Source organism: Bos javanicus, chromosome 16, assembly GCF_032452875.1.
Source record: "Bos javanicus breed banteng chromosome 16, ARS-OSU_banteng_1.0, whole genome shotgun sequence".
Taxonomy (NCBI): domain Eukaryota; kingdom Metazoa; phylum Chordata; class Mammalia; order Artiodactyla; family Bovidae; genus Bos; species Bos javanicus.
The window spans coordinates 36305875-36320228 of NC_083883.1; the positions used below are offsets into that span (position 1 = coordinate 36305875).

The window sequence follows — 14354 nt, forward strand, 5'->3', positions numbered from 1 at the left end:
ATGGAAGCAGTGACAGACTTTATTTTCTTGGGCTCCAAAATCACTGCAGATGGTGACTGCAGCCATAAAATTAAAAGATGCTTGCTCCTTGGAAGAAAAGCTATTGACATCTTATTACAAAGCAGAGACATTACTTTGCTGACAAAGGTCTGTCTAGTCAAAGCTATGCTTTTTCCATTAGTTAGATATGGATGTAAGAATTGGACAATAAAGAAGGCCGAGCACCATAGAATTGGTGCTTTTGAACTGCAGTGTTGGAGAGAACTCTTGAGAGTCCCTTGGACTGCAAGATCCAGCCAGTGAATCCTAAAGGAAACCAGTCCTAAATATTCATTGGAAGGACTGATTCTGAATCTGAAGCTCCAATACTTTGGTCACCTGATCCGAAGAACTTACTCATTAGAAAAGATCCTGATGCTGGGAAAGATTGAAGGCAGAAGGAGAAGGGGACGAAAGAGAATGAAATAGTTGGATGGCATCACTGACTCAATGGATATGAGTTTCCGCAAGCTCTGGGAGGTGATGAAGAACAGGGAAGCCTGGTGTGTTGCAGTCCATGTTGTCGCAAAGAGTTGGATACGACTGAGTGACTGAAGTGTCTGAGCGACTGAACAACAGTAATAACTAGAGTGGTGCATTTATTACAGCTGATAAACCTACACTGACATAGCATTATCACCCAAAGTCTGTAGTTTACATTAGAGTTCACTCTTGTTATTGTACATTAAATGAGTTTGGACAGATGTATAATAACATGTATCTGATTGGGGGAAGGAGGAGAAGGGGACGACAGAGGATAAGATGGCTGGATGGCATCACTGACTCGATGGACGTGAGTCTGAGTGAACTCCGGGAGTTGGTGATGGACATGGAGGCCTGGCGTGCTGCGATTCATGGGGTCGCACAGAGTCAGACACGACTGAATGACTGAACTGAACTGAACTGAACTGAACCACTCTAGCATCATGCAGAATAATTTCATGACCTGAAAAATTCTCTGTATTCTTCCTATTCTTCCCTCTACTCTCTAGCCTCTGAAAACCACTGATCTTTTTACTGTTTCCATGGTTTTATCTTTTCCAGATTGTCATAGAATTGGAATCATATGGTATGTATCCTTTTCAGATTGGCTACTTTCACTTAGTTACAAGCATTTTAGATTCCAGTGGTACTGTTCTTCCTGGTTTATAGATAAGAACATAACAGTGAAAGCTGTGTGACTTGCCTAGGATCACACAGAAGAAGTTTAAGTGGCTATGTGTCTGACTTCAGAGCTGGAGATAGCTCCAGACCCCCTTCCTCCTGCTGACCTTTGTTGGTAGCAAAGTCAGGAATCCCCAAGCCCCTTGACTCTTGATCTATTGCTCTTTCTATGGTGCCATTTTGTTTCTCAAATAAGGTGCTATTACAATATAAGAGAAGGTCTTCCCTGGTGGCTCAGGGGTAAAGAATCTGCAGTGCAGGAGATGCAGGAGACGTAGGTTCAATCCCCGAGTTGGGAAAATTCCCTGGAGCAAGGCATGGCAGCCCACCCCAGTATTCTTGCCTGGAGAATCCCATGGACAGAGGAGCCTGGCAGGCTGCAGTCCATATGATCATAAAGAGCTGAACATGACTGAAATGACTGAGCACACATGCATTCATAATACAAGAGAGGGGCTTCCCAGGTGGCTCAGGTAAAAGTATCAGCTTGCCAAGCAAGAGATGCAGCTTCAATTCCTGGGTCAGGAAGATCCCTTGGAAAAGGAAATGGCAACCACTCTAGTATTGCTTGGGAAATCCCACAGACAGAGGAGCCTGGCGGGCTACATTCTATGGGGTTGCAAAGAGTACGACACGACTGAGTGACTGAACCACCACCACCACCACACACATAATACAAGAGTAATTATAGGGATGGAAACCTTATTCTCTGCTTGGAAACACAGTCCCACATGCAGGCTGTGTCCTAGAGATCTGTTTCTCAGCATTACATTTCCTTATGGTTGCCATGCAACAAGAAACATGCGTCAAGGTGTGTTTCTTATATATGATGTTCTGGGACTGATAATTTTTAAGGGAGAACAAAACACACACACACACACACACTTTGTTATGTTCCTGTGTTTACCACACATTCAGCTAAAGATTCTTATCCACCTTATATTTGAATCACACTGAAGAATGGATGACTATTAATTATATAGGACCTCACATTTGTAATTTTTCTATTATTGCAAATTTACATTTTTAACATTTCATAAAGTGAAAGACATATACCTAAATTTTAGAATTCCAAAAGGCCTGGAAATGTACTCTATATTCCTTTGTATCCCTCACAGTGCCTATTGTGGAGAAGGCAATGGCACCCCACTCCAGTACTCTTGCCTGGAAAATCCCATGGATGGAGGAGCCTGGTAGGCTGCAGTCCATGGGGTCACTAGGAGTCGGACACGACTGAGTGACTTCACTTTCACTTTTCACTTTCATGCATTGGAGAAGGAAATGGCAACCCACTCCAGTGTTCTTGGCTGGAGAATCCCAGGGACCGGGGAGCCTGGTGGGCCGCCGTCTCTGGGGTCGCACAGAGTCAGACATGACTGAAGCGACTTAGCAGCAGCAGCAGCAGCAGTGCCTATCGAAGTGCTTCCTGTGAGTATAATTTAATATAGATTTGCCAATTAACTTGTCCCTAAAACCAAACTGTGATAATCGCACACCTTTTAGCTGAAACTCTTGGTGAATTTCTTCTGGGTGTCCACATACTGTGATATTATATTCTTCTGGAATTTGGTGGAGAATTGGACTAAGAGGCTTTTTAGATCAATTGTGTATCAGTAGACTCTCTATAATTACTGTGAGGGAAACTGTAGGTCAGCGTTGTCCATCTGAACCTGTGTGGCAGTAAATTGTGTGCTTGTGGAGATTTATTATGCACCAATATTATGAATAATGGAAGGCTTTGGAGCTACAGGTATTTACCTGCTTACACAGGACTTTGCTCAATTGTGGCTACCTCATTTCAGTATGTCAAATGGGAGTCCTAACCATCTTTTACTTGCTCTAATTTGGTGCTGCAGTAACTCAGAATAAGTGATTGATGATTAAATTATGTATCAACTGGAGTTTTTGAGAATCTACAAAGTATTTGACATTTGTTAAATTCTAGGACTTTATCTATGAACATATCAGGCCTGTTCCCACCCTCACAGATCTAACAGTTCAGTAATAATGTATTTAGTGATGCACATGTCTTTAGGCTGAGCTACAATGTTATAGGTATCTTTAAAATTCTACACAGTGAGAACTAAAGATATATAGCATAGTTTGATATATATCTTTATATATAGAGCACAGATTGATATATATCAGTCTTAGAGTAGGATCTAAAACTGATGCATGAGAGATAAATGGAAGTGATAATGAATAAAAGTTTATCTTTATTCCAAACATCTGGTGTGAGTAAATGTATTAAATTTTACCTGGATTTTCATGTCATATCAGTAAAACCTAAGATGCATTCTTTAGAAACTATATCCATAAGAAATATATTTGGCAAAATTTGATACTGCCTTACCTTATGCAGCGTATCAACCTCATTATACACGATTGACCACATCTTCCTTGAAACATATTTTTCTATTGGCTTCTGTCTGTCATATTCCTTTGGTTTTCCTCTTATTGCAGTGGTCCTTGATGGCTATTCACCCTCTATCAGCCTCCAAATACTCAACTCCCAGGCGTTGATATTGGGCACTCTTCTCATCTCTATGATTAGTCTCTCTATAAGTTATCACAGATAGTCCGACAGCTTTCAGTACAGTTCAGTTCAATCGCTCAGTCGTGTCCGTCTCTTTGCGACCCCGTGAATCGCAGCACGCCAGGCCTCCCTGTCCATCACCAACTCCCAGAGTTCACTCAAACTCACATCCATCGAGTTGGTGATGCCATCCAGCCATCTCATCCTCTGTCATCCCCTTTTCCTCCTTCCCCCAATCCCTCCCAGCATCAGAGTCTTTTCCAGTGAGTCAACTCTTCGCATGAGGTGGCCAAAGTACTGGAGTTTCAGCTTTAGCATCATTCCTTCCAAAGAACACCCAGGGCTGATCTCCTTTAGAATGGACTGGTTGGATCTCCTTGCAGTCCAAGGGACTCTCAAGAGTCTTCTCCAACACCACAGTTCAAAAGCATCAGTTCTTTGGCGCTCAGCTTTCTTCACAGTCCCATAGCTTTAAATCCATCCAAATACTGATAATTCCCAAATTTGTATCTCTTACTCTCAATAATATCCTAGACTCTTGACTTACGTATACAACTACCTTTTTCACATCTCCATCTAATTTTTAGTAGACGTCTCAACTGTAATGCAACTAAATTGAATCTCTGGATTTCCTCCTTGTTTATTCGCTAAGTTGTGTCAGACTCTTTGCAACTCCACAGACTGCAGCATTGCCAGGCCTCCCAGTTCCTCACTATCTCCCAGAGTTTGCCCAGGTTCATGTCCGTTGCTATTCAACCATCTCATCCTCTTCTGCTCTCTTCTCCTTTTGCCTTCATCTTTCCCAGCATCTCGGTCTTTTCCAGTGAATTATTTGTTCCCATCAGGTGGCCAAAGTATTTGAGCTTCCAGCTTCAGCATTAGTTCTTCCAGTGAGTATTCAGGTTGATTTCCTTTAGGATTGACTGGTTTGATTGAAGTAAATTGAACCTCTGGATTTCCCCCTACCCTTCCCTTTTCCTCCAGTTTTCCCAGTCTCAGTAAATGCCACATCCATCTAGGTAGTTGCTTAGGCACTTAAGAATAAGACCTAGGATTTGACTTTATTCTCTTTTTCTCCTCATTCTTACCCCATTCTCACCAAGAAGTCCTGCTGGCTCGATCTCCAAAATGTGTCTTAATTCTGTTCATTCCTCTACCTCCCCACTGCCACCGTCAGTCCAAGCTCGTACTGATTTTCACCTGAACTTCTGCAGTAGCCTTGTAACTATTTTATCTCAGAATTTGCTTCCCTGCAGTCCATTTTGCACTTAGCATTCAGAGTGCATAAAGTTATTTGAATAATTTTATTTGTCCTAAAAGGACATTCCCTTGTTCAGATTTTTCCAGTGGCTTCCTATATTCACAGTAAAACCCAAATTCCTAAATATGGTCACAGATGATCTGGCCAGCATGAACCTCTCTGACCCGCTTTTCCAGTGTGTTCCCCATCCATTTTTATGCTTTAGGTTCATGGGCATTCTTTGTTTTCATTGAGAATGCCAGATGCGTTCTTGTCAGAAGACCCTTAGCTCTACTACTTCCCTCTGTGTCTGATGCCCTCCTCTGGCCTTTGCCTTTTTACTACTCTGGTGTCTGCTCATTCATTGCTTCTTCAGACAGGTCTCCTTTGGCCAGCTCTATGAAGTAGCCTTTTACTCACCTTGTAATGTGATCAGATTTTATTTCTTTCATGGCCTGTTTCATTATCTCTTTACTGACTGTGACAGGCATCTTTATCCCCACACCTGAATGTAAGCTCACTGAAGACATGTGCTTTTCCATATTGTTTGTTGTTCTCTCCTAGTCAGTCAGAATACCCATCAAGCCCTCAGGAAGTACTGCTTGCATAAATCCCTTAGCTCTGTGCATAGCCTCAAAGTCCTTTTCAGTTTGGTGAGATGCTACTGTGTCAACTTGATACATCACCATTTTTAGAACTTGGAAGGCCAAGTTGCATAGGGTCCTACTCCAATACTTTGGCCACCTGATGCGAAGAGTTGACTCATTAGAAAAGACCCTAATGCTGGGAGGGATTGGGGGCAGGAAAAGAAGGGGACAACAGAGGATGAGATGGCTGGATGGCATCACCGACTCAATGGACATGAGTTTGGGTGAACTCCGGGAGTTGGTGATGGACAGGGAGGCCTGGCGTGCTGATTCATGGGGTTGCAAAGAGTTGGACACGACTGAGTGACTAAACTGAACTGAACTGATTGCTGAGCAGTTTCTCATGCCTAATCCCATTATTTCCCAGAGGAGGGAATCAGCACAACAGACTACCAGAGGATCCTGCCATGTGACTTTGCTCTCCAGGATTTCCCTCAAGATGTGAAGAGTTCAGAGTAGGGTTTATTTTTCCTTATAAGGTTAATATCATTGTTGCTGTTCCATCACTGTCATGTGTCTGACTGTTTGCAACCCTAAAGAATTGATGCTTTTGAACTGTGGTGTTGGAGAAGACTCTTGAGAGTCCCTTGGACTGCAAGGAGATCCAACCAGTACATCCTAGAGGAGATCAGTCCCGGGTGTTCATAGGAAGGACTGATGTTGAAGCTGAAGCTCCAGTACTTTGGCCACCTGATGCGAAGAGCTGACTCATTTGAAAAGACCCTGATGCTGGGAAAGATTGAGGGCAGGAGGAGAAGGGGACGACAGAGGATGAGATGGTTGGATGGCATCACCGACTCAATGGACATGGCTTTGGGTAGACTCTGGGAGTTGGTGATGGACAGGGAGGCCTGGTGTGCTGCGGTTCATCAGGTCTCAAAGAGTCAGAGACAACTGAGGGACTGAACTGGAACTGGAACTGGATGCAGCACACCAGGCTTCCCTGTCCTTCACCATCAATAATGCTATTATTGTGCTGTGCTGTGCTGTGCTAAGTCGCTTCAGTCATGTCCAATGCTTTGTGACCCCATGGATGTAGCCCACCAGGATCCTCTGTCCATGGGATTCTTCAGGCAGGAAACTAGAGTGGATTGCCATGCCCTCCTTCGGGGGATCTTCCCAACCAAGGGATTGAACCTGCATCTCTTATGTCTCCTGCATTGGCAAGTGAGTTCTTTACCACTAGCACCACAGCTTTAATTACCCCAAATGCAGCTGCATTTTACCTTTATCTAACATATAAGCTCCCAGTCCATGTTTCCTGTCTCAGTGGTTGTGTATAATTCTCAGACCTTCATTTACTACTCCTGGGTTTAGGATCCTTCAGTTCAGTCACTCAGTCATGTCCAACTCTTTGTGACCCCATGGACTGCAGCATGGCAGACTTCTCTGTCCATCACTAACTACTGGAGCCTACTCAAACTCATGTCCATCGCATTGGTGATGCCATCCAACCATCTCATCCTCTGTTGCCCCTTTCTCCTCCTGCCCTCAATCTTTCCCAGCATCAGAGTCTTTTCCAGTAAGTCAGTTCTTTGCATCAGGTGGCCAAAGTATTTGCGTTTCAGCTTCAGCATCAGTCCTCCCAATGAATATTCAGGGCTTATTTCCTTTAGCATGAACAGTTTGGATCTCCTTGCAGTCCAAGGGACTCTCAAGAGTCTTCTCCAACACCACAGTTCAAAAGCATCAATTTTGGGGCACTCAGCTTTCCTTATAGTCCAACTCACACATCCATACATGACTATTGGAAGAACCATAGCTTTGACTAGATGGACCTTTGCTGGTAAAGTAATGTCTCTGCTTTTTAATATGCTGTCTAGATTGGTGATAGCTTTTCTTCCAAGGAGCAAGCATCTTTGAATTTCATGGCTGCAGTCACCATCTGCAGTGATTTCGGAGCCCCCAAAATAAAGTCTGTTACTGTTTCCATTGTTTTCTCATCTATTTGCCATGAAGTGATGGGACCAGATGCCATGATCTTCTTTTTTTGAATGCTGAGTTTTAAGCCAACTTTTTCACTCTCCTCTTTCGCTTTCATCAAGAGGCTCTTTAGTTCTTCACTTTCTGCCATAAACATGGTGTCATCTGTATATCTGCGGTTACTGAGGATCCTTAGCCAATTAGAAAAGTTCATCTGACTTCTAGGTAAGTAGTGTTCTCCTAGAGGGTAAAATGAGTGCTTGGAAGATATTGACTCAGAAATAAAATGCTTCAGATGAGTGTATGAACAAGTGAACAAGCTAATAACTGAGATTTTAGAAGCATCTCAGGCAGCTTTGGTCTTCCCAAAGCTCAGCTCTGAACCTGACCCTGATAGAAATCTTTCAAAGCTTTCCATTGCTGACACATCCTATCTTAGGATAATGCTCAAGGACTTTTTTCAGCCATGACTCCAGTTCACAACCGTATCTCCCATGTCTTTCCTTCCAAGGATGGCAGAATAACAAAGGGAAGCTGGGGTCTGGCTGCTGGTGTGTCTGCCTTGTCTCAGCTCTTCCTCCTCTCACATATGATCTTCTCTTGTTTAAATTTATTGAAGTTTAATCCTTTTTGCCTCCTTTGTCATGGATTCCTCCCACCACACAGCCTGACACACTTCTCTCTTTTAAATCTCATATTTCTCAGCTATTCTCTTAGATATTAGAATTACCACATTCTGGCTTTGATGCAGATGTTCACTTTCTTTCCTAGTCTGCAAGCACCTTACAGTCTTCCAGGTCTGTGAAGATCCATAAGCCTTGCACAAAAGCCTGGTCTTCCCTTTGAGAGGACCTCTTCCACACATGTGGCATCCTGGGGGGTTATTCATGGAGCAGTGAGTGAGGAAGTAATACTCAGAGAGTAACATGAGAACCCCTACAAACTGGGGAGGTGGTGACTGAAGCCTCCCTGCTGTGACATCCCGTTCTTCTGCTCTCTCCTGTGTGTGTGTTCAGTCACTCAGATGTGTCTGACTCTTTGTGACCCCCATGGACTATGGCCTGCCAGGCTCCTCTGTCCATGGAATTTTTCAGGCAAGAATACAGGAGTGAGTTGCCATTTCCTACTCCAGGGGATCTTTCTGACCTGGGGATTGAACCTGTGTCTCTTGCCTCTCCTGCATTTGCAGGAGGATTCTTTACCACTGCACCACCTGGGCAGCCCCTGGTAACCATATAAAAGTAGTAATGAACCTTACATGCTGCTAATGTGTAACAGGAGACAAAGATGCCTTCTGTTTCTCAGGTATCTTTCTTTTGATATTTTCTATGAATTAGAGTCTAGAAATACATGGGAGATATTTTCCCTTTCAAATATTCTAAAAAAGAGCTCCATTAGTTTTCCAGTATTCATAGAGCTGCACAGAGTGCTTTTCTTACTGATCACCAAGTGTAGAGGAAAAGAAAGGAGTTGCCCTGGTATAAGCACTTTTCCATTTAATTTTTAAAAATAGCTCAAGATTGTAATGTGTTTTAGCTTTGGGTCCACCACTAATATGCTAGACTTCCCAAGTGGCTCAGTGTTAAAGAATCCTCCTGCCGATGCAGGTTCGATCCCTGGGTCGGGAAGATCCCTGGAGGAAGAAATGACAACCTACCCCAGTATTCTTGCCTGGAAAATTCCATGGACATGACTGAAGTGACTGAGCATGCACGCATGCATGCTAACTAGCTGGTTCCTGATAAAATGGGAATTAGTAATAGTCTCACCTGAAAGAGTTTTAAGGATTAATGAAAATACTTCATGCAAAGCACTCAGCCTAGTGTCTGGACAAGAGAATGACTGAGATATTAAAAATAAAAGTTTCCCTCGGGTGTGCCGTGCAACACTTTGAGTTTTCATTAGCATTAATAGCTCACTCTAATTCTGTGGATCTGAACCAACACACTTCTTATTGGAACAGAAGAATCAGCCTCTTACAAATTTGTACTTTGGGCGAAGTAAAGATTTACATTTCTAAAATTGCCTCTTGCTTTCTGACTCTGGTTTTAACACATAGAAATTGCTTTTGTGGACAATAATTTAAGTGGTGGAATGCTTCCATGATAGATTTTCAATTCTCTCAATGTGATACTTCAAGCAATGCTCAAAGTTAACCATTTTATTTAAAAATTGGGTTGTGTCTTATTAATTTCTTAGGATCACTAAAATTCTTGGTGAATTCCTCAGGATTAATAAAAGAGGGCTGTGAGCTCCTATTTTTCCTTACTTTCCCTTCAGCAGACCTCCAGGTGGGTGGTAAGTGAATATACGAAGTCAGTGCACTTGGAAATAAATTTGTATTTTTAAACAGCCAAACTCTCCATACACTGTGGTGTTAGGTAAACCTGACACAGAAACATGAGTAGCATTTCCGCTCTTGTCCTTCCTCCAGAATAAGTGTGAGTAAGTGTGTTCTGAGTAAACCAGAAGAATGGGAATGTGGACTCATTTCTCAGTACTGTCTCAAGCTGCATCTCTTGCTGTAAAACTGAAGTATCATCTGGCTTGACTGGTAGGAGAGCAGAAGTGGTTGTTGGATGGATGGGTAGCTGGGAGGCAAAAATTGGTGATTATTAGATTACCATAAAAATAGCTAACTTGGAGCCATGTAACCACTTTTCTCTCAGGCAAGTCAACCATACTTTCTATATACTTTGAAATAAAAACTTCTGGCTGTTAAATTTCTAAAATATGTTGATATACATTATGATGCTTGATATTGATAACAACTCTGTGACCAAGGTAAGTCAGGCGTCTTTATTTATTTATACAGAAAAGGAAAGAAAGAGTCAGGCAGTCAAAGTATCAACATTCACTGGAAGAAGTTAACTAGAACAGAGGCTTGAGTATGAAACCCAGAGGCTGTGCTTCAAATCCTAAACCTGCCCCATGTAAATGGTGACTCTAAAGGATAGAAAACCTCTGAACCTCAGCTTATGAATCTAAAAAATGATTATAACTGACATTATGTATGATTTATTACAAGGAACATAAGTTGGAAGCTACATTTAAGATATGAAGATGGTCTAATAATCTCTAAGGAAAAAATTAGCATTGGTTTATTTATGCTTCTCTTTCAAGGACCAAAAAGTTATGCCAGGAAAATTCCTTGGCTCCCTTTTAGTGCAAAAATGTGGTAGAAAGAAGGCCTGATTGTCATGTATCCTTCAAGTTGCTTGCCTTTTTGCTCTTTAAAGGAGCATTGAGAATTTTGGGGGAAAAAAGTGCAGTTACTGGTGGATAATCTCCACTGTTTATTGCATTCTTTATGAACTTTAGAAATAAAATTTCCTTTCCTGCTGATTTTGTTCTTTTCCACTTGACAGAAACAGATGACTCATTTCTCCAGGTTTGAGGACGGCAACGATTTAACGTTTTCAAAGTCATCAGCAAATTAACTGACATCAAAATCAAGGCTGAGTTTAGACGCAAAATCAGATTACTTTGTCCTTGGATTGTCAGTTCAAAATCTGGTGAATTCTTTCTAATGTGAGTCCAACTTACTGTTCACAAAGCATTAAACTATGCTGTGTGTGTGTGTGTGTGTGTGTGTGTGTGTGTGTGTGCATACTCAGTCGTATCTCACTCTGTGACTCCATCAGCTCCTTTATCCATGGAATTTTCCAGGCAAGAATACTGGAGTAGTTTGCTATTTTCTTTTCCAGGGAATCTTCTTGACCCAAGGATCAAACCTGTGTCTCTTGTATCTCCTGCTTGGCAGGCAAGTTCTTTAGCAGCTGAGCCACCACTATGGATAGGACCTTAATTTTAGTCAGTAATTTATAAATGTACAGTCCAGCAAACCTATCCTATTCTTTGCCCTAGTCTTCTGGTTAAGTATTGGATTTTGAGATACTGTTTTTTTTTTTTTCTTTACTATGAGTAAATGTAATTATTTCAAATCCTGGATTTGAAATAATATTTCAAATAAAAATATTTTTGTTTTACCATTTTATCTTTGTGTTTTGCAATTTCTTTATCAAAATCAATGTGTTCATTCCCCCAAAAGCATAGCTAGTGATGCCAGCAAAGATCATAGTATCTAGACTGCTAAAGAAGCTGTGCTTTTTAAAAAAAAAATAATGTGCCAAAATCAGAAACAGAAGACAAAACCAACAAGTATCTTAGCAACACAGAAGTGACTGTATAAACAATAGGTTCATTAGAAAAGCAGTTTCTAAAATACACTGAGTCCTGGTAGAGAAATCCTAGTTTGCTAAAGGCTCATCTGAGTATAATCAGTTAGGTTAAACTTTCTATCACATAATTTTCCACTTGTTAAATTGTGAAGAAGATGCAGTCTTTTTTTTTTCTTTCTGGGTTGTTAATTGGGATATTTCATGAGTAGCACAAACACTAAATCTACGCAGTTTTAAAAGAAATACATTGAATAAAGAAACCTGTAGTCAATCCCTTTACGACAGATGGATTACCTTTGATTTCTTTGCACTACTGGAGTGAATGATTAAGAAAGCATTACAAAAGTGTTCTAATTAACTAATTATCTAATAAACATAGAGAAAGCTGGAGTCATTTCCATTTACTCTACCTATTTTTCTCATGGATTAGGTACAGAAATAGTCTGGTTTTCAAAATATCACATGTGTTAAGATAGTCTCACATTGTTAACTCAATGACAGGTACTAGAAAGTGATTTAAAAACCTCTAGAACTCACTTATTATAAAACTGAGCTTTGGAGGAGTTTTGAATCATATCATAATATAATTGTAGATTTACATTTATATTTAAAATTTCTGACATTTTATTTTGTGGAACTATTAGTCATATTAATGTTCGATAAATTTGTGTTAAATGAATGAATGAATGGACCTGTGAAAGAACATTTATAGGAGTTAAAAAAACGTCATACTTGCTAAGTCATCTCAGTTGTGTCCAACTCTTTGTGACCCTATGGACCCCACCAGGCTCCTCTGTCCATGGGATTCTCCAGGCAAGAATACTGGAGTAGGTTACCATACCCTCCTCCAGGGGATCTTTCTGACCCAGGGTTCGAACCCAAGTTTCTTATGCCTCCTGGTTTGGCAGTTGGGTTCTTTACCACTAGTGCCACCTGGGAAGCCCTAAAAGAACTGAGTCACTGTCTAAGATTGTGTGGCTGTGTCTCAGTTAAATTGTCAGCAAAGTGGGACTGATATCTGATTTATGGGATTATGGTGAGAAATGAAAGAAAACCGCTGATAATTATTTAAAGTAATGTAATCAGCCCTGGGATTTCTTTGGAAGGAATGATGCTAAAGCTGAAACTCCAGTACTTTGGCCACCTCATGCGAAGAGTTGACTCATTGGAAAAGACTCTGATGCTGGGAGGGATTGGGGGCAAGAGGAGAAGGGGATGACAGAGGATGAGATGGCTGGATGGCATCAGTGACGCGATGGATGTGAGTCTGAGTGAACTTCGGGAGTTGGTGATGGACGGGGAAGCCTGGCATGCTTCGATTCATGGGGTCACAAAGAGTTGGACACGACTGAGTGACTGAACTGACTGACTGATGCTTTATTTAGTGTGGTAACATTTAATTTATCCAACATTGAGAAAATGATATGTTTGATGAATGAAATTTCTAGGCATTCACCAATTTAGTTCACTTCAGTTGCTCAGTCATGTTCGACTCTTTGTGACCCCATGGACTGCAGCACGCCAGGCTTCCCTGTCCTTCACCAACTCCCAGAGCTTGCTCAAACCCATGTCCATGGAATCGGTGATGCCATCTAACCATTTCATCCTCTGTTAACCCCTTCTTCTCTTGCATTCAATCTTTCCCAGCATTGGGGTCTTTATTAATGAGTCAACTCTTCACATAAGGTGGCCAAAGTATTGGAGCTTTAGCTTCAGCATCAGTCATTCCAGTGAATATTCAGGATTGATTTCCTTTAGGATTGACTGGTCTGTTCTCCTTGCAGTCCAAGGGACTCTCAAAAGTCTTCTCCAACACCACAATTCAAAAGCATCAGTTCTTCGGTGTTCAGCTTTCTTTATGGTCCAACTCTCACAACCATACGTGACTACTGTAAAAAACATAACTTTGACTATATGGACCTTTTTCAGCAAAGTAATGTCTCTGGTTTTTAATATGCTGTCTAGGTTGGTCATAGCTTTTCTAACAAGGAGCAAGTGTCTTTTAATTTCATAGCTGCAGTCACCATCTGCAGTGATTTGGGAGCCCCCAAAAATAAAGTCTCTCACTGTTTCCATTGTTTCCCTATCTTTTTGCCATGAAGTGATGGGACCAGATGCCATGATCTTCTTTTTTTGAATGTTGAGTTTTAAGCCAGCTTTTTCACTCTCCACTTTGATCAAGAGGCTCTTTAGTTCCTCTTTGCTTTCTGCCATAAGAGTGACATCATCTGCATATCTGAGGATATTGATATTTCTCCCAGCAATCTTGATTCCAGCTTGTGCTTCATCCAGGCCAGTATTTTGAGTGATGTACTCTGCATATAAGTTAAATAAGCAGGGTGACAATATACAGCCTTGACGTACTCCTTTTCCAATTTGGAACCAGTCCATTGTTCCATGTCCAGTTCTAACTGTTGCTTCTTGACCTGCATAATTTAGATAGTATTAAAAATAGCTAATTTGACAGAAAAACTCTAAAATGTGGCATGTATTTCTTTCCTTTATTGAACAGAACATAATGAACATAATTTAACCTTGCTCTAATGACTCTTTGTTATAAAGTGTGCTGCAAATTAATTATTTTTTCTTGTTTATTCAGTTTGTAGGACTGATGGCTCCTACAT

General features: G+C 41.3%; 1 protein-coding gene across 6 annotated transcripts in view; it reads left to right on the forward strand.

The window, feature by feature from the left end:
* Positions 1–14354, forward strand: part of RGS7 (regulator of G protein signaling 7) — a 479738-nt gene that overhangs the window by 204886 nt on the left and 260498 nt on the right. The window contains exon 1 of one of the 6 annotated variants that reach the window (XM_061382534.1): positions 10842–11080. The exons of the other annotated variants lie outside the window; for them this stretch is intronic. The gene's annotated coding sequence lies outside the window, so the exon portion shown is untranslated. Of the gene's footprint in view, positions 1–10841; positions 11081–14354 lie in introns of those variants that run through there. 6 annotated transcript variants of the gene reach the window in all.